Source organism: Sorex araneus, chromosome 5 (assembly GCF_027595985.1).
Source record: "Sorex araneus isolate mSorAra2 chromosome 5, mSorAra2.pri, whole genome shotgun sequence".
NCBI classification, from domain to species: Eukaryota; Metazoa; Chordata; class Mammalia; order Eulipotyphla; family Soricidae; genus Sorex; species Sorex araneus.
In genome coordinates, this window is record NC_073306.1 from 15,043,517 (window position 1) to 15,064,582 (window position 21,066).

Genomic DNA, 21,066 nt, shown 5'->3' on the forward strand with positions numbered 1-21,066 from the left:
GCCGAATGGGAAACAGAACGGAAGCTAAGCTTTTGAAATCTTTTATAAGATCGAGTTGGCTCATAAGAGCTTGACCTGGTTCCTGCCACCACTCTTCTCCCAGAATCTCTCCCATTATTTTCTCCTCTGCCCACCTGGCCCTTCGTTGTTTAATTCTTGCAAATGCTTCGTATGCTTTCCTAGATCAGAGTTTCCGTTCAAACTCTTCCTTTGACCTCCCCTGGGTCCTTCAGCTTCAAAAATAACCTCCTCAAGCCTGTTCCATCCTGCAAAGCAGCCTCTTCCTGCACTTTTCACTTTTCATGCTCCTGGAGTCTTATAGTTTTGATTTTCTATCCCTTAATGGAGTTCTTTAACAGGTGAGCTCATTACAAAACTCAATTTGATTCCATTGTTGGTTGAGTTCCTGAAATCACAGTTTGAGATTAGCTGGTATAAAATATTGGGCCAGAGGCCTGAGAAATACAGGGGTAATTGTTTTGTCTTGCACGCAACTTATCCCTGACACTGCATATGGTCCCTGGACCCTGTCAGGAGAGATCAAGCTCTGAGCACCGCTACGTGTGCGTCTCACCCACATGTGCCTCTCACCCTTCTATTCTCACAGCCTGCAAAAAAGTGCACTCAATTCATATGAAATGAACAAAATCATATTTATATCTTAAATTGTATATGCGTTTGCTTGATGTGCATTTTATGTGATTGTATTTTGTTGCCTCCCCTCTCCTCTCTTCCCTTCGTTGCTGTTGTTGGTGCCATGACAGGTGTTTGTACACAACTGAGTTGCTTGGGCGTTTTTTCAGCTGTGAGACTGGGGCTCCACATCAGGTTGTGGTGCTCATACACATAGCTGCAGTGCTGAGTTTACACTCCATTGTGTTGTAGGGCGTTCGGCTTGCACGTGGCCGACCCGGGTTCGATTCCTCTGCCCCTCTTGGAGAGCCCAACAAGCTACCGAGAGTATCTCGCCTGCACGGCAGAGCCTGGCAAGCTACCCGTGGTGTATTCAATACGCCAAGAACAGTAACAACAAGTCTCACAATGGAGACGTTACTGGTGCCCCCTTGAGCAAATCGATGAGCAATGGGATGACAGTGATACAGTGACACTGATACAGTTGTAAAGCTGGCACATGTCTGCTGGGGGAGGTGGTCATACTCTTAGGGGAGATACACAGGTTAGGGTAGGGGTGCTCACCCAGGATCACTCAGTGCTCATTCATGTGGGGTTGTGTTTCCTGGGAGTGCTGTATGCATAGATTTATTTTCAAATTGTTTTTATTGTGGTGCTTCCACACATTTGGCTGTAATGTGGCCAGAGATTGCTTACTGATTCAGGTATTGCAGACAGAAGAACTGCCATGATTGTGCTTGGTGCATGTGGGACACTGAGGGTTTGTACTGATAATCAGATGCTTATAAGGTAGTATTCCACAAAGCCCTTTTGTATATTGTTTTTTCCATTTCTACCCTCCTTCCCTCCCTCCCTCCCTCCCCTCCCTCCCTCCCTCCCTCCCTCCCTCCCTCCCTCCCTCCCTTCCTTCCTTCCTTCCTTCCTTCCTTCCTTCCTTCCTTCCTTCCTTCCTTCCTTCCTTCCTTCCTTCCTTCCTTCCTTCCTTCCTTCCTTCCCTTCTTCCTCCCTCCCTCCCTCCCTCCCTCCCTCCCTCCCTCCCTCCCTCCCTCCCTCCCTCCCTCCCTCCCTCCCTCCCTTATTTCCTTCCTTCCTTCCTTCCTTCCTTCCTTCCTTCCTTCCTTCCTTCCTTCCTTCCTTCCTTCCTTCCTTCCTTCCTTCCTTCCTTCCTTCCTTCTTTCCTTCCTTCCTTCTTTCCTCCACACCTGGCAGGGCTCAGGGCTTACTCCTGACTTTGGTATCAGAGATTTGTTCTGGTGGTGCTCAAGGGGACCATATGGGGTGCTGGGGATCAAACCCACATCAGGCTCATGCAAAGCAAGAGCCCCACCCATTGTATTATCTCTCTGACCCATATTTTGGTGTGAGAATATTTCATAGTCTGTGTTACTGGAAGGGAATTATGTCATCTTGTGGTTCTTCAAACTATGCTTCATGAAGCTTTAGTGAGTATATTCCATTGCACAACTCCAGGGGGTGCCTTTCTGTAGCAGTCCATGTGATGGCAGAAACTATGCTTGTCTGTCATGATCACATTATATACTAGCCAACTTGATTTTGCAATATTGAGCTTCTGAAAAAATTTTTACTTGAAGAACAGGGTTCTAGTTAGAACAAGAAAGTATTTCCCATTCCATCATTCACTCACAGGCCAGTGGGGCTTAGGTAGCTGCATGGTCTGAGCATACTTGGTCAACTCTGGAATGAGCTGAAGCCTGAATCCAAATCTCTGGATCCACAGTTAGCTTTTGGTCCCTACCCTGTGACATCTAACTAGAGAGATGGCAAGTTGGAGAACAGCAGCATCGGACGGGGAAACTTGTGGCTGCTGGACAGAAACCCTGGGAAGGGGAGACAGCTGGGTGCAATGCAAACTAGCCGCTCCCCTGGGCCCTCCCTGCCCTGGTTAGACATGCCCCTTCTTTGGGTCTTCTGTGAAGACTCGTCTCCTCCCTCTGCCTCCCAGCTCCCTGTTCATGCTCTTCCCTCCTGCCTTCTTCTGGGTGGTCTTTTATCCCTCCAGTGCTGGTACATGGGAGAGGAACCAGGCCCCACTTTCTGGTTCCCAAACTGCCTGTGTGTGCAGATCCCTCCTATCTGCTTGTGTTTTCTGGAAAGAATTTCATTCCTACACTCACCAATGACCTGGGTCCATGTATTGGACTTTTGAGCACCTGGGAGAATCTTTCTTCAGTGAAAAAGCTTTATAGTCGCTGTTGGTTCTTGATCAGGAGTTCGAGCCAAAAAGATAACTTATTCTGAGAATGTCTCTTGTGCCTTTTTGCTGTGGCAAAGCCGTCTTTCTTCCCTGACCTCCGCCTACACTAATCTAATCTGTGGCCACATGAGCACTTGAGGACTTGGGTCTGAAGAAGGATTTCTAGCCATATTCAAAGCCAGGCAAGCACAAATAAAACGCACAGGAAGAAAGTTACATTCATGTGTCTAGTCTGCAGTTAGAGTCAGCAAATGCTACTAGCATGAATTAATGACAGTGGCTGTATCCTAACTTGCCTAGTTCCTGCACATGACCGGCTTTTTTTTTTTTTTACAGTATCAGAGAGGCTTGGGGATTAGAAAATGGGATTCAGGTGATGTAGATGGTTCCCCCCTCACCCATTAAGAGGATGTAAGACAGACTCAAATACTCATTAGGACGGTGAAAGCTCTAATCCCTTCTCCCTCAAAGCATGGAAACTGCTCTAGCATCTTACATTCTTCTGGACCACTCTGGCCATCGATTTTCATTTAGTTTCCGACTCATATTCTTCACTAGACCAATGGAGGAAGGGATGCAACACACCTGATTTCTACCTGGAAAGTCACCCACAAGAAGGCATTTAGATACCAAGAAGGCTTTCCTGAAAGTGGAGATATGAGAGAAGTTCTGGTAGGAGCAGCATATAACATTTTCATGGGAGGAGAATTTTGTTTTTAAAATCCCATTAGCCAGATGAAGAAGTTATGGTCTATATGCTCAGAATATTATGCAGCATAATATTATGGAATACTATGCAGCTCTGAGAAAGAACAAAATCATGCAATTTGCTGCGGCACCATGGATAGAACTAGAGAATATAATGCTGAGTGAAGTCAGTTCGAAGGAGAGGTACCTTTCTCACATGTGGGATCTAAAGAAATACAGTTAAAGTTAGAACCAAAGGCAACATAACAGGATAACTGATGCACACAACTGAGTTCGGGGGTCAGCAGGGGTGTAAAGGAAGGAGCACTGGGGTCCTTGGGGGAGGCAGGTGGGTATCCTAGTGATGAATGTGAATGTGGTGTTAGAACCAGGTGCGTAGGAAGCCACCAGTGATGGTACTGTAAATCACAGAACCTCAATTAAAAAAAACAAAAAAACAAGAAACTACGAAAATTTCTCATTAGCCAGTTTGTCAAATTGCATTCCAGCCTCCTGTTCTGTAGGGAGCCATTTTACCTTACTGATCTTATCCTGTCACTATTTGTTTAATCACTAGCTAACCCCATGCCACACCTAGCAAAGGTTGCCACTCCTAATCTTACTGATCTTATCCTATCAGCATTTGTTTATTACTAGCTAAATCCCGTGCCACACCCTGCATTTCTGTTGGGGGTCCTGGCACCACCTCCTCCCGACAGGGAGGTATAAATACTGTAACTGCCATAGAATAAAGGCCTTTTCTCCCTCCTCCGGGCTCTGTGTCTGTTCTTTCGGCTGCGCCCTACGAAGGGTTCTCCCTGCTGAACAGAACGAGACCTCCACACATCGACTTCCACACTGTTCAGTGAGCTAGTGCCTTTGTTCCCCTGTCCACACCTTTCCCCTCCTGGCCCCTCTCCTGCCTATGCCATCATCCTTCCCAAACCAACCGGACCAAATCAAAGCCACCCAAATCAATGCATCTCTTTCCCTCATGCAGTGATGCTGGGGTCTCTTACAGCCTTCATCCCTTAAACTCAGCCCTAAATGCATCAAGGTCCTTAGACAGACAAAAGGCCCTTTTATGCAAGAAGCTTCTCTCCGGAGAAAATCGCACACAGACAGACAAAAATTGCCCTCACCAGTGTGGCGTAGAGGGCGTGAGAAAGGGCCTGCGGTGGGTGGGCTGGCACCGGGCAGCCTGAGTCATAGGCAGAAGCCTACGCTGGAGGGAGTAATGGTCCCCAGAGGGCTGCGGGGTCTCTGCAGGGCTTTGCATGCAGTGCGGCTTTCCTTTTGCTGACGCTGCGTTCCCTGAAAGGGGAGCTCAGGGAGACGTGCCCTGCTTAGAAACGACAAGCCCCTCACGTCTTGCTGGAGCCCGAGACAGCAGCCTCTGGTAGGTGCATGCCCAGCGTGATGTGTGTGTGTGTGTGTGTGTGTGTGTGTGTGTGTGTGTGTGTGTGTGTGTGTCCGGACTCGCCTCAGTCCTTCTGACTGCCACTAACAGCAGCAGATATGATTTCTGGGTGGTGCTTCTGAATCGCTCCCTCCTGACCCTCCCTTCAAAAAAAAAATGGGGCTTTGGTGAGGGATGATGGGGGCAGATCAGAACGCGGCAGAGCCAAGTGCAAGACATGACACGAGCTGGTTGAACAGATCGACACAAGTGAGGTTCAGAGACACAAAAGATGCCTGAGTCTTGTGGTGTGGCTGTGGGCAGTCAGCCCTCACTCTCTGGCCTCAGATCCCTTCCTAGAAAACGGGGGGCTTTTGGTTTTCGAAGTGTGTCCCCAAGGGGGAAAAAGGCTCAGACCCAAGCAGCCTGGTCCTCTGTGTTTTATTGCAGCGGTGCTGAGACTTTTTTTTCCCCTTGAAAGGAGCCGGCCATAAAAGACGTCTGAAGCGTGGCTCTGAAAGCTGACGGCAGTTTCTCTGAGCACCGTGCTCCCTGATTCGCCATGGGACAGGCAAGAAGGATGGGGCTGGGAAAGGCGTGCGTAGGAGAAAGAAATTCCTGCTACAGATAAATCCCTGGCCGACCTCTCTCCATCTCTGCACGTTTAAAGATTTAAAATCTACTCCTTTTCTCTTAAATGCAGTCTCAGCAAATAAAGCCCACTTTAAATTATTCAGGTTTGTTATACCCACAAATCACCCCTCCAGTGCCTTCTAAATAAGAAACTAATAACTCTCCTTGCGAGGAGTGTCCCTTCCAGCGGCCATGGCGGAGGCATGAACCTGCATGAGGAGGAAATAATACCGGTGATTTCCAAATTATACTCATTTTCGGAAAGAACTTAAATAAATGAATGAGCCCAACGCAGCCTGCTAATTTCCTCTGCGCTGAAATGCAGGGGTAATAGTTTTCTGCCAGCAAGTGTTGGAAACAAGATCACTTAGAGCCACTCTTAATGGGGATTTTAGATCTCTCATAACATTTAGTTGCACTTTCAAAAGTCTTTGACTCTTTATAGTGCTTAGAGGGACTGTGGAGGTGGGGCAGGGATTAAGGTAGGGAGGGCGGGAGAAAGAGGGGACCCAAGGCTTAGGCCCTCAGGACTGGACATTCAGAGACCTGAGCAGTCTACTGAGGTCATGTTCAGCATGAGTTTCTGGCTCTTCTGTCTCAGCTTTAAACACTCTGGGGGGTTGGGGGTACTCATCAATCCCCTGTTGCTTCCCGCAACTCCCTCCTGTCATTTATTTTTTGCTTTTTTTTGGGGGGGGTCACATCCAGCAATGCTCAGGGGTTACTCCTGGCTCTGCATTCATGAATTACTCCTAGCGGTGCTGGGAGGTCATATGGGATGCCGGGGATTGAACCCGGGTTGGCCACGTGCAAGGCAAGCGCCCTATCCGCTGTACTATCGCTCTGACCCCAAGCAGTTTATTCTTATCTCTGACAATGCTAGTTATTGGGGGATGCCAGGTACCAAATAAGCACTCAGTGTTTGTAATGTGAATATTCCATAGTTTGGCTTTCCCATTGGTGAGAGCATGAACAAAGCACATAAGATCACCCACATGCAAGGTGCTATCAGAGAGACAGAGAGACAGAGAGAGAAAGAGAGAGAGAGAGAGAGAGAGAGAGAGAGAGACAGAGACAGAGACAGAGACAGAGAAACAGAGACAGAGACAGAGAGACAGAGAGAGACAGAGACACAGAGAAACAGACACATACAGAGAGAGAGAGAGAGAGAGAGAGAGAGAGAGAGAGAGACAGAGTAGCTGAGGCCAGGTTGACTGGCAGGGGCTGAGAGACACGTTCACTCTCTCCCTTCTGCCTTGGATGGCCCCAAAGGCAGGACTCTGTTAGAGTATCAGCACGGGGTGGGGCAGCAGAGGTGAGATAAGCCACCAGGACAGAAAAGGTAGGCGGGGGAGGAGGTGAGCATGGAGCCTCAGCTTGAGCTGGGCATGCTCTCTGAGGAGAGTTTATGACAGCACTGAGGTCACAGGACATCTGAGCCAGCAAGTGTTCCCTAGCTGGTGTTTGGGGGTCACTCCCCGTTCTGTGCTTGGAGGTTGCTACTGCTGACGCTTGGGATACCAAGTAGCTCTGGTGTGTGGGTGCCTGAATCCTGGTCACGTGCAGGTAGAGCATGCTTTGCGTGCACGTAACCTACTGATGCTTCTCTCTCTCTCTCTCTCTCTCTCTCTCTCTCTCTCTCTCTGACCTCTGACCCTCCAAGTTCCCCTTTGTGAAAGGATCACAGGGAGATCTGGAGAAACCTGTCCTGGCACTCTTACGGAACACCTACTGTTTTACTCAGAACAGTGCGATGTCCCTGCTTGGGAGACTGCATCGTCTGGAGAGGAGAGGGGACAGGGGCTGTGGCAGGCGCTGCTGAGAGGTTGAGGGCTCCCTGCAAACCATTTCCCTGCAGAACAGACAAATGAAAGCAGGGCTGGGCTCTGGGCTGGGAGGACACGAAGCCAGAATGAGAGGCAGGATCACGGGCCTCACCTCCTGACACTAAGGCTTCTTCCTGGCGATGGGAATCCCCAAAATGGTTTGAGGTAGCAATGATGTTCGCTGAGGCCTTGGGAACTCCTGGCTCACAGGCCCTTAATGAACTTTTTTTTTTTTGCTTAATTTTGGGTCACATGCGGCGATGCACAGGAGTTAACTCCTGGCTCTGCACTCAGGAATTACTCCTGGCGGTGCTCAGGGGACCATGTGGGATGCTGGGAATCGAACTGGGGTTGGCTGCGTGCGAGGCAAATGCCCTACCTGCTGTAGTATCACTCGAGCCCCTGAACATTCTTTTAAAATGCTGAGGCAAGATCATCTCCCCTCCCCCCTCCCCCCTACTGACAGTTTGTACATTTCATGGCTATATGAATATGAAGAAACTCCTTCTAGGAGAAACTTATGTCATGACGTGTCCCAGAACGGGAAATAGGAAACAGGGCTTATGAAGGCTCCTCTGTGTGGTGTCTGTGTCAGCTTGGGTAGCTCTCAAGCTGTCTGGGACACTTAGTTTCACAATCCCTAGGCTGGAATTGAGAGTGCCCTGCTTGGGCGGGAGTGACAGTACTGTGGATAGGTTGCTTGCCTTGCATGCCTCCGCCCTGGGTTCGATCCCCAACATTTCATCTGGTCCCCTGAGCACCGCCAAGAGAGATTTCTGAGTGCAGAGCCTGGAGTAATCCCTGCGCATCACTGGGTGTGGCCCAAAACAGAAAAAAAAAAAAGAGAGTGCCCCACTCCTAGAGGGCTGTGAAGGAGTGCTCACTGTACTATTATCAGGGTGGAGATTTCACGGGTCCCAGGTGGGTGCTGGAAACAGATCTTAGAATCCTGCAGGCAGGGTTGAGAGAACAAGGTTTGGGAAGGAGGCTGACATGGATCTTCCTTGACTTTTTCCACTTGCCCCTCCCCAGGGAGAATGCAACGCTAGCTGGGTGCTAGCTGGGTGCATCTCAGTACTCCAGAGTTAAGAGGCTCAGGTTGGAAATAGCCACGCTGATTTATGAGCCGGAGTCAGATTTGCTTTCATATCGCAACACGGGCAAGTCAGGTCTCTTAAATAATTGGGCGCGCAGATTTATAGCTGGGCTGCCTGCTCGCCTCGGTGCCTGCGCTCTGACCGTGGACGGGCTTCGCTCAGGAGAGGCTGAGGTCAGCAGCTTCCTGGACAGGGGCAGAGATGCTGTGGCAGCAGCCGGTGGGCCAGCCAGCGCAGCTATTTCTGGGGGGCCCCTAGATCCTCCCTCGGCCTGCACATGCTGTCAGGACTTGGGGGGCCTCTTTTATTTTTTTTGCAGGTCCGGGTTGGTCAGGGCCCTGGGAGGCCAGAAGCAGGGCTGACGTGTGTAGTGACCCTCTGGAGGAGGGTGGGGTGGGCAGGGGCATGTGCCAGGGTTTCTTTGTTGCCTGTGGTGGTCAAAATCCTCAGGGAAATCTTAGTGTCTTCTGGAAACTTCTGTTTGTTTTTTTTTTCTGGTGGCCACACATGGCACTGCTCAGGGGTTACTCTGACTCTGCACTCAGGAATCACTCCTGGTGGTGCTTGGAGGGTGATATAAGATGCCGGGGATTGAACCTGGGTTGGTTACTTGCACTCCCGGCTGTATGATCTCTCTGGCTCCTAACAGTTCTGCCTGAACATTGTCTGGGATCTTTGGGAGGCAAGCGTGTGTCTCAAGAAATGGGACTAGCCCAGGCACCATTCCTTCATAATAATGAAGTCTTTGTCTCAATTTTAGCTATTCAGACTCTAAGGCAGGTCCTGTGCTGTGAACATCCGTCTTCGGGGGACAGGTAAGGGGAGGCGGGAACTCAAAAAGCTTCTCTGAGGGGACTTGTGAGTGGGAGGTGGAGCCAAAATTTAACTTGTGGACCTGATGCTTCTCTGTGACCCTGGCCTCAGGGCCCTGAGGGATGGTGCAGCCCAGTTGCCAGGGCAGTGAATACCGACATTCCCCCCATGCCAGCCCCTTCAGCCTCTCATCAGCCTCGATTATCCTGTGGTTGCTCCATTCTGGTCTGAGGGAAGAGCAAATGGGGTTCCTGTGTTCCTGACCTCATGGGTAGGGTAGCAGTGACCCTGGAGGGAGTTAAACTCAAGCCATGCCCACGGCCTCAAGATCCGTGCGCTAAGTGGGTACATGACTTATACCATGGGGCTGGGAATGTCAGAAGGAAGGTGACGCCCGTGGAAGCCAAGGGATGGTCCTGTCTGTCCTGCTCCCAGCAGGCCCAGCCCAGGGAGAAGGGGGCCACAGAAATGAAGGAAGGAGAAGCCAGGCTCCTTGTGGCCCTCTGCTTCCTTCTCCACCCACCTTGCCAGCTCTCAGGAGTCACCACACTCCCAGGACCTTGCTGCCCCAGAGACGTGTCCACCTCGCTTCCTCTAATCTTCTTCCCCTGACTTGAGTGTCCTCCCTCTTGTCCTGTTCTTGCCCCGCCCTTGCCCCATGTTCTCTACCACCACCCTCTGCTCTGCTCTCTCTGAATACTAAAGGTGTGTGTAGGGGGACGCCCGGTGACCATGGCTGATCACCCCCTGCTGTCAAATAGGTCCATGAGGACAGGATACCTGTTCTCATAGCTTCCAACACAGGCTGAAGTGTGTGTTGCTGTGAATGCACCTGCCACATCGGAGCCACTGGGTTGGTTGCCGGGGGTGGCCTCAAAGAGTTGACACCCACCTGGGATAGAGTTCTCAGTCACTGCAGTGGGTGAGGGGACTGTCAGCTCATGACTCTACAGGGCCAGAGAGAAAGAGCCTCTGAAATCTCAGGGTTACGGCTTGGCGCCTGGGCCTTGGGGATGTAAGGGGAGTAGTATGAGGAGGGAAGAAAGGTTCGACTTTGATGGAAGAACATTCTGGAATATGAAGTGAGTGGACAGAGTGAGTAGGTACAGAAGGGGCAGAAGACAGCAAGTGGGCTGGTTCTCAAGAGTGGAGCATGTCACTCTGAGCATCCTGGTTTGGCGGAAAACAGAGGAGAGAGGAGCAGAGCTGGAGGCTGTACGTTCCCACCCATTTAACGGGACTTCTGGAAAGTAGAGGTGATGGCCAGCACTTTTTAAAAATAGTCTTCATAAGGCTCAAGCCAGCTGCAATGCAGAGAAAAAGCCGTGGAGTATTGGGAAAGAGCACTGAGACCATGAAGAAGGAGCTGCCTGGTTGAGAAAGGGCATTAGGAAGAGTGGTGGAGAAGGTGATGCCTGATTCCACTGTGAGATGGACAGGGGGAAGGCGCAGGGGTGAAGGCAGAGCCAAGGGCTGGGTTCCGGGTCTTCAGGAGGTAGAGGCAGTAGAATTCTCTGTTTCCCTGGATTTGGGTTCTGAAAGGAGAGAGGACTCCAGGAGGCTCTCCGGCTGAAGGCAAGTCTAATGAGGGGCCTGCCATGAACTGCGCTGGGCAAGACCTGCTTTTCGTTGGGTCCAGATGATTTGCCTGAGAGTAGGGTGATGAGGTGAAAACAGGAGAGACTCAGGAGATCTTAAGGGCAGGCAGTCATTTTGGGAAAATACTTATGACCCTGGAGCGTGGTTGTGGTTGGGTAGTGGAGGTCGGCTGCCGTGCGACACATCATCATAGAGGGAAATAAATATATAGGTCTCTCAGAGAGCCTGGCAAGCTACCGAGAGTATCCTGCCCACACGGTAGAGTCTGGCAAGCTCCCCGTGGTGTATTCGATATGCCAAAAAACTAACAATAACAGGTCTCATTCCCCTGACCCTAAAAGAAGCCTCCAATCATTGGGAAAGATGAGTAAGGAGAGGCTGCTAAAATCTCAGGGCTGGGAGGAATGGAGACTTTATTGGCGCCCGCTTGAGTAAACAATGGGATGACAGTGATGCAGTGATACTTATGACCCAGTCCATCCAGACTACTTTCCTGTATGGAGATTTTGCCGAACTCCTACCTCTTTCACAGTCCTCTTTCACAGTCCTCAGAAGGCACCACGTTCAGTCACTTGCATTTTGCAAAGCACTGGGATTTATTGGGACCTTTTGTAACAGGCTTTACTCAGGCTCTGTGCCACTGACATTTTGCTAAGGAGAGCTCTGGTTGGTGCAGGAGCTCAGTAATGAATGGGTCTTTGCACGAGCCCGGGGTGTTTAGTAAACACCAGGTGATCCCCAAGTGATCTCCAGGGGAGTGGACCAAAACCAGCCCATCAGTCCAAATGAAACATGCCCAAATTTCCCCTGCTTTCCATTTGCTTTTTCATTTCAGCACCACCTGCTCCTTGCCTTCCCCCAACCAACGCTGCCAGCCTGGTCATTAGTGCTTTGTCTTTTCCGTGATGTGTAGAGCCTCATGTCCAGGGTCAGTCCCTGCTCAGAAGCTAAGAGGAATGCTGGCAAGGGTGTGTGAGTTTCTGGTCTGAGTGGCAGCAAGAGCGCTGTCCCTCTTCCCAGACGAAATGGTGAATCCCCTTGGCCAAGTGTGCTAGTATATGGGATTCACTCTACGTGGCATGAGATGTGGGGGGAATGGAAGCTTAGAGCTTGGATCCTAGCTTTCAGACTTACGAGGCTAGTGACTCGAGGTCCAGTAATTTTTCTCACAAAGTGTTTTGAATCCCCTGACCTGCTCTCATATGCCAGGTGTGGCATATGTCCTCAGACAATAAGAGAGCAGACAGGGAGCTTGGGGAAAGGGAGTGGTCCATGGGGGCATGGGGACAAGGAAGTTGCCTTCCCTTCCCTGGTCTCATGAGCTTCCTCTTCTGTTCACTGAACCCCTAGTGACCATAATACTGGCTTTGAGGTCAAGGCCCTTGGGATTGAGTCTCAGCTTCCCTCTTACTAGTGTTGTGACCTTGGAAAATGACTTCATCCATTACGCTCAATTTCTCCTTTGAAAAGCAGAGATAATAATAGCACTTGCTTCCAAAGGATGTGGTTGGGATTAGGGGATTTCTGGGACAGCACTTAACATAGAGCTGGATGCAGAGAAAGCCCTTTACAAAATGTTAGAGAACACTTTTGTGTTTAAAACTATAATAGCCAGGGATGGAGAGATAGGACAGTGGGTAAAACACTTGCCTTGCATGCGTTTGATCTCAATACCACATACCACGTATAGTCTTGAGCTCATTAAAAATGGTCCCTAAGCACAGTGACAAGAGTAATCCTGGATCACTGATGGGTGTGGTCACCAAACAAATAAAAAATAAAATAAAATCAATCAATCAATTGATCTATGGTACTAAAGTCAGGATTTAGAAATAACTCAAATGTCCAACTACAGATGTATGGATCAAGAGGTTGTAATGTACATTTCTCTCTCTCTCTCTCTCTATGTGTGTATATATATATATATATATATATATATATATATATAAAACCAGAGAATGTGTATGATATTAACAATGAGAAATCTTGACATTGGAACACAGAACCAATTACCAACTAGGGAGGGGAGAAGCAGACAGAACAGACCAGACTAGAAGAGAAGTAAAGACAGTTCATTTTTTTTTTGCAGGTAGCTATCCAGTTTTCCCAGCATCACTTGTTGAAGAGGCTTTCCTTGTTCCACTTCACATTTCTTGCTCCTTTGTCAAAGATTAAGTGGCCATATATTTGGGGGGTCTATGACAGGATATTCAACTCTGTTCCATTGGTCTGCAGGTCTGTTTTTATCCCAATACCATGCTGTTTTGATTACTACTGCTTTGTAGTAGAGTTTAAAGTTGGGGAAGGTGACACCACCCATCTTCTTTTTTCCAAGGATTGCTTTAGCTATTTGTGAGGGTTTATTATTCCATATGAATTTCAGGAGTGTCTTGTATATTTCTTTAAAAAACATCATGGGTATCCTGATAGGGACCACATTAAATTTGTATAGTGCTTTGGACAGTATTGCCATTTGGATGGTGGGGATATATTGGTGGTGAGGTTATATCAGGATATATCGGTGGTGGGGAATGGGCACTGGTGGAGGGGTGGGTGTTTGATCATTGTGAGATTGTAACCCAAACATGAAAGCTTGTAACTTTCTCACGATGATTCAATAAGATAAAAATTTTTTTTTTTAAAAAAGAAGAGAAGTAAAGACAGTGGTGGAGGGTTGTGGCATTTTGGTGGTGTTAGGGTGCAATAACTTTGTATATCAATACCATAAATTTTTAGCACTATTATAACTTCCTAAACTTAATAAATTGACTTAAAAACGAATGGCTATATAACATATGGGAACCGAGAATAACATTTGCTGACGGTCACTAAGTGGCAGAGCCCATGACAGACCCTGTGAACCCTATTCTCCACGGTCTCCCATCACCTGCTGGGTGAATGGAGCACTGGGGCAATGTCTTTGGAGCCGTGTGTCGGCTCATGGAGCTCTTTGAAACTACCATATTGTCTTCATTTAGAACAACAGAATTTTTGCATGTGTATAGGGCATCTTCCTTGTGTTAGAATCTTTATCTGTATTATTTGGTAAGAACCCCACATCCTTTCTATCCTTCACATGGTATTGAAAAGGCTTTGCAAATAGGGACATGGAGAGCAACTACTACCTATTATTTGAATTTTCCCCTCTAGCTATTATTTGAGATAGAATTTATATACCATAAAGCCCAATATATAAAGCTTTGAATTTGATGGGCTTGGGGTATAGTCACAAGGTTATGCAACTAATACCACACATTCTAGAACTTTTCCAACATCCCAAAGAAGCTCTGTAATCATTAACAATCATTTACTCCCCAGTCTCCTCTCTCTCCAGCATCTGGTCACCACTAATCCATATTTTATTTCTGTGGGCTCATCTATTCTAGACTTTCATATGAATAGAATCATAGTAATTTGCCTATTGCCTAATTTCCTTAACTTAGCATAATGTTTCCAGGGTTCTTCCATTTTGCAACAGGTACTACAATTTTATGGCTGAATTGCATTCAAAACATGGGAAGACCATCTTTGTTTATCCATTCACCAGCTGATGGGAATTTCAATGTTTTACATTTTTTTGATATTATGAATAATACAGGAATAAACATTCATGCATATGTTTTTATATAAACATGTGTTTTAAATTATCCTGGATATTTACTTAGAAGTAAATTAATTGGGTCAAATGGTAACTTTATGATAACTTTTTGAGAATTCATCAACAACCATTTTTTACAAAACTCCAAAAAGCAAAACAAACAAAAAATTACTGAGTGTTGGAGGTGAGGTAATAGTATAGCAGATAGGACGCTTGCCTTGCATGCTGCCAACTTGGGTTCAAATCCTGGCATCCCATATGTTCCCCATGCATCGCCAGGAGTAATTCCTGAGTGCAGAGCCAGGGGTAACCCCTGAACACCTCTGGGTGTGCCCAAATAGCAAGAAAAAAAAAAGAAAAGCAAAAATACCCTGTTCAGTATTTACTCCATGCTGGACACTCTTCTGGCAACAAGGTCTGTGAAGGAATCAGACTAGAATCTTGGTCCTTGGGTAGCCCTCAGTCTAATGGGGAAGGGACAGAAAACCAATACAATACAGCAGGGAGCACCCCAGGGTGCAGTGTTAGAGTGGGCAGGAAATGGAAGCCTATGTAGAAAGTGAAGAGTAAAGGGATCCCCATGTGTTTGTCTGAGCGATGGTCTTCCTCGGTCTAGGAGGAAGGGTCAGAAGTCTGGATCAGCTTCCAGGACTCTGGTGGGATCAGCTGAGGGTGAATGAGGCAAGTCCCCTGGGAGAAGGGGACCAGGGAGGAAGTGCATCTCACAACATAAAGGATCTTGCTTTGCACTTCTAAAAAAAAAAAAAACAAAAAACAAACAAACCAGTGAGCACACCATTAAAAGGTACCCCTACCTGCAAGTTGAAGAAGAAAACCTCAAGAGAAACAAACCAGAATGTTTGAAAATCAAACACAACTTGATATTCGACTACTACTCTCCCCAACTTTGAGAAAATAAAGTTCCTTTTTCTTGTTTTTTTTTTTTCTTTTTGGGTCACACCCAGCGATGCTCAGGGGTTACTCCTGGCCTTGCACTCAGGAATTATTCCTGGCGGTGTTTGGGGGACCATATGGGATGCCGGGTATCGAACCCGGGTCGGCCGCATGCAAGGCAAACTCCCTACCCGCTGTGCTATCGCTCCGACCCCCAGTCCCTTTTTTTATTTAAACCAAAATAAATAAATAAATAAATAAACCTTGCTTTGGCTTCATGAGCAAGGCAGAAGTGCTGGAGGGTCTGATGGGACCTGCTAGACTGAGCGGGTCCCTTCTGGAAGTGAGTCAGAAGTGAAGGCTGAGGGAGCATGCGCAGAGAGGGTTCCCGTAATCGGGCAGAGAAAAGGATGCTGGCTGTACTCTGATGGGCACCTTAGGGATGGAAAGTAACAGACAAGTTCTAGACCTGGCTGCCACACATCGGATCCAACAGAATTTCCTTCAAATTACCGCGGATTTATTTAAATAGAGTGAGCCAACTGCAGGAGACCGTCTCTCTGAGGATTCAAACTTATCAGTGTTTGATCGCCGGGGATGGGTAAAATCTACCACGCTATTTCTGGCACCCAGGGGTGGTGAAGTGGCATTCCCAGGACCACAAGACAGGGGGGTACATAGACTCTCAGGACCCCCTGTCCCCTCCCTTCTTTCCTGATCTCTCCTTTCTCAGAGATGCATTCAGATCTGAGCTCTAATGTGGGGCTCCCCCTTTTTGGGGCTCCCGCTCAGCCCGTCATGGTCTTGACCGGCTTCCTCCACCCACAGTTTCCATGCAGCTATTCCAATAGGACGACAAAGACCTTCTGGCTCCCAGGCCCTGACCCCCTCCCCTTGTCTTTCACCTACCCCCTCCATCCTCCCCTGCCTCCAACACCCTGCGTCTGGCGCGAATTCAATTATTCCTCGCACTCTCATTACAGCCCGACCAAGATTTATGAGTTGATAATTGTCTGAAAGTAAGACCACAAAGTATCATTTGTGTTTTGGGCTAACCTTCCCTGTGACCTTTAGGATTAAAGGCAAAATGAAAAGTGTGATATCTGCAGCGCCAAACAGGGTAACGCGATCCCAGCCGGCTAATAACCCAAAGCCTCAGATTTCCCCATTTGAGGGCACATTAAAGCCGGTACAAAGGCGGACGACTAATCCTGCAGGTTCATTGCACAAATTAATTTTTTTTTTCAGGGTGACACAACCTACTCCTTGCGTTTGGGTGCATTCAGAGTGACGTGTTCCAAACGGGATGATGACAGCTCTCACACCTCCAAGGCCTTTATTGGATTATTTTTACAGGCTATTTCAAGATGCTTTTTTTTTTTTTTTGAGAACCCTAATTGAAAACAGATCGCTTTCCTTTCGTCTGAGTTGGCCAATTGGGCATCCCTGGGAGAGAGAGGAAAATGAATTCATGGAAAATTTCCCAGGTTGGATGGAGAGTGAGACCCCTTCCTCACTGCCCTGGGGGCTCTTTGGCTCATTGACCTAGCCAACGGCAGTATTCAAAGACAGAGGGAACAGAAAGCCCTACCTGCAGAACCCATAGGCAGCTCTTAGCCTGGGGCTCCGGAGGGCCAGGGGGGTATAACTCTGTGACACTGGGAGCAATAAGGCCACTTTCTCAGGGAAGAAGGTTTGTTGGCCTGGGCCCCTCGCAATGAATCATAAAACCAACAGGTTTAGGAAGTAGGCGCTCAGCGCACACCTTCTCCATACTCTGTAGCTGCTATGGTCAGTGTGACACATTGGGCAGGTCCTGGGCCAGGTCCTCTTGCAAACCTTTCTCTTAAAACCTCAACAATCACCCAGACTAGCACCTCCCCTCAGGGGCCAGTCAGGACCCAGACTCCACTTAGGATGGCTTTGGCCTTGACTGGGCTGACCCGCAGCGGCCGACTTGGGAGTAAGGGGAACCAAAGCCATCTGGAGAGAAGAGGCCCTGGAAGCAAAGACTGTTCATAATATCCTGTCCGAGGGGCTGGGCCTGGGGCTGAAGAGCGAGGGAGCAAGAATTGGGGTGTTCTGAGGGCAGTGGCTACATTTGCAGCTTCCCTTGACGTGCCCACAGTGTATGTGACCTGCTGGAAGGGGATGCCAGACATTGATTCACTTAGCAACCCTCTACCCGCTCCCCTGCCAGTGTAGGCCAATGACTTGGAGCACTCATCTTCCACTAACTGTATGAACTCAGTTTGGGAAACTGTGCTCACTTCACACCGAAACCTCTTCTTTCTTTCTTTCTTTCTTTCTTTCTTTCTTTCTTTCTTTCTTTCTTTCTTTCTTTCTTTCTTTCTTTCTTTCTTTCTTTCTTTCTTTCTTTCTTTCTTTCTTTCTTTCTTTCTTTCTTTCTTTCTTTCTTTCTTTCTTTCTTTCTTTCTTTCTCTCTTTCTTTTCTTCTTTTTCAAATTTGGATTTTTTGGTAAAGATTTTATTATCGAACCATGGTGAGATAGATCTTTATAAAGCTGTTTATAATTTGGCTTCAGTTACTCAGTGTTCCAACCCAAATCCCTCTACCAGTGTATATTTCCCAGCACTATTGTCCCCCCATCACCTTCCCCCCACCTCCAGACTGCCTCTATGGCAGGCATTTTTCCTCTCTCTCTCTCTCTCTCTCTCTCTCTCTCTCTCTCTCTCTCTCTCTCCTTTTGGGCTTTGTGGTTTGCAGTACAGATACTGAAAGATTATTCCATATATTTCTTTACCTACATTTAACACTCAATACTTGCCCAGCATGATCATTTCCAGCTATTGTTGTCCTCCTGGTCCCCTTCTCTATCGTACCTACCCTCTGCCCTACACACTAGTGATTGATTCCATATTGTCTGTTTTCTGCAGAGCATTTAAAACAGGCCCAGAACACACACACACACACACACACACACACACACTTATATTGCATAGCAGACATAAGCTCTATACTCCTATAGTGTATGGCTGGTACAACCCACGTGTACCAGTACCACAATGTGTGTACAACCCCCACACACTTGTATTCATGGCAGACACAACCCTATGCATCTGTATTCATGACAGACACAAACCCCATACACTTGTATTCATGGCAGCCACAAACCCCACACTTCTGTATTGCATAGCCAATGCAAACCTCCGCACACCATATTATATAACAGGTGCAACACTCCCAGACCTGCACTGCGCACTGGGTGCAACTCTCTGCCCTTGTATTAAAGAGAAGGCACCCCCCACCCTCACTCCTCTGAACTGCCCAGCAGCTGTTGTCCACACACAGCTTTATTGCATGGAGGGGGCCACTCCCACTCACTTACATTGCATAGGAAGTGAAAGCATGCGCGCGCGCACACACACATACACATACACACACACACACACACACACACACACACACACACACACACACACACCCCTGGATTGCTTATCAGGTATAACCCACATGCACCTTTACTGCCTACCAGGCACAGCCCTAGGCTTCAGAGTGAGGCTCTCTGTCCCATCTGTGAAATGGGGTGAATTAAAATTTGTAAAGTACTCGAAGTGGTACCTAGCCTGGGTTTAATGTTCTGTAACGATGATTAAGTGCTCGTGAACATTTACCAAGATTGTCCATGAGTACACGTGAGCAAGATAACCTCTCGCCCTCCTGAAAACTTCTTGTTTCTTTGTTCTCTCTGACCAAAGGTGGTCCCCAATTAACTTGCTCTGCCTCTTCTTTGGGGTCTGATGCCAACGCCTGTTGTCCTATAAGCAGTGGCTTGTCCTGAAGCTCTGGCTCTTGCCTCTCCAGAGGCTTCAGGTGAACATTCATCTCAGACTGGCCTCCTGAACCTCTACCCAGGCACTGGCACCTTGGTCTGCCTCTGTCCCAGAGTCTGTCCTGTGGTACACTGCGTGCTTGCCAATACCATGAAAGGCAAAGGGGACAGTTCTAGAGTAGAATAATTTATAAAAGGACAGAACAGGATTTGGGGTTGGGAACTTTATACACACACATACATATACACACATGTTGGTTTTCAATGTTGCATACCAGAACCTTATGCAATGTTATAGTGTGACATTACTTCAATCAAAACCAAACAAGAAAGGAATACCAAAGCAGCCCTCAAAACTAATGTCTCACTATTATATCTCAAGGTAATTTTTAGAAATTTGCAGAAGTTTTTGCAGAGCTGGTTAGTCTGGTCATTATTAAAAATTCTATTTTCATCAGTTTACAATCAAGGAAAGAACAGTTAAAGAGTTAATACAAAAAACAATTGTGTTGCATTGGTTTACAAATGATTTTGTTACTAGTTTTGGTGATGCCAAGGATCAGACTCAGGGAGTCACCCACAGACATTTGTTCTATTGCTGAGCCACATGCCTGGGCCACTACATTTTGCTCTGAAAACCTACTTTGAGGTTCTGTGCCTACAGTATCAGGATAGTGTGATGGTGTGTCCTGTGCATTTTTTCCACCTCTCTGATCTGTGATTTCTCTCTCTCTCTCTCTCTCTCTATATATATATATACATATATATACACACGTATACATATACACACATGCACACATGTATATGTATATATATGTATGTGTATACATATATGTGTGTAGCACTGCACTGTAGCACTGTCGTCCCGTTGTTCATCGATTTGCTCGAGCGGGCACCAGTAACATCTCCATTGTGAGACTTGTTGTTACTGTTTTTGGCATATAGAATACACCACGGGTAGCTTGCCAGGCTCTGCCGTGCGGGCGGGATACTCTTGGTAGCTTGTCAGGCTCTCTGAGAGGGACAGAGGAATCGAACCCGAGTCAGCCTCGTGCATGGCAAATGCCCTACCTGCTGTGCTATAGCTCCAGCCTATATATATGTGTATGGAAATTAATGAGAGATTCTTTTCTCCTGGAGATCAGTTATTGATCCCCTACCCTCATACCCCAGGGCCTACGTCCCCCAGACTGCCATGCTGAAACTGCTTAGACTTCTGACATCAGGGTTACCATACTCTTTACATGTCAGTTATGTCCTTTCTCACTCTGTGACAAGGGTGAGGGTGTGGAGCAGCATCTGTTTACCTTGGGGATTTGTTTTCCTTTTCTCTGTATTGCTCTGCCCATAGCCTAGTTTTAGAAGGAAACCTCGAGCATAGATATAAGAGAAGGTGGCTTCTGGGAACACCTGCCAAGCTTTTCCCTTGAGCTTGCAGAAGGGCAGGTAGAGAAGAAGGTGATTAGAAGCAAAAGTTGCAACCTCATCTGTCATCTAACCGTTGAAGGGCAAGGGGGTGGGTTTTCAGTTGGGGAGGAGTTCTTTATTATTATTGTTATTATTTGGTGGGTCACACCTGGTGGCACTCAGGGTTTTACTCTTAATTCTTTGTTCAGGGATCGCACCTGACAGAGGGACCATATGTGGTGCCTGAAATGGAATTGGCAAGTGCCTTAACCTTGTACTTCTCTGACCCTGGGTTGGAGTTCTTCAGGATGCTTAGGGGCTGATCTTTGATACTGGGGAGAGGGTAGCAGTGGGATGGAGAGAGGGAGAGAAAGGCAGAGAGAGGGAGAGAGAAGGGATGTAGAAAGGTAGAGCTGAGAAGAAGACTTATACTAGGATCTGTGGAATAAAGAAGATAAATGGAAACAGAGT

The 21,066-nt window shown here is 47.7% G+C and overlaps 1 protein-coding gene across 3 annotated transcripts in view; it reads right to left on the minus strand.

Annotated features, from left to right (window-relative positions):
• NFIA (nuclear factor I A) overlaps positions 1–21,066 on the minus strand; it is a 632,562-nt gene that overhangs the window by 484,647 nt on the left and 126,849 nt on the right. The window lies entirely within an intron of this gene.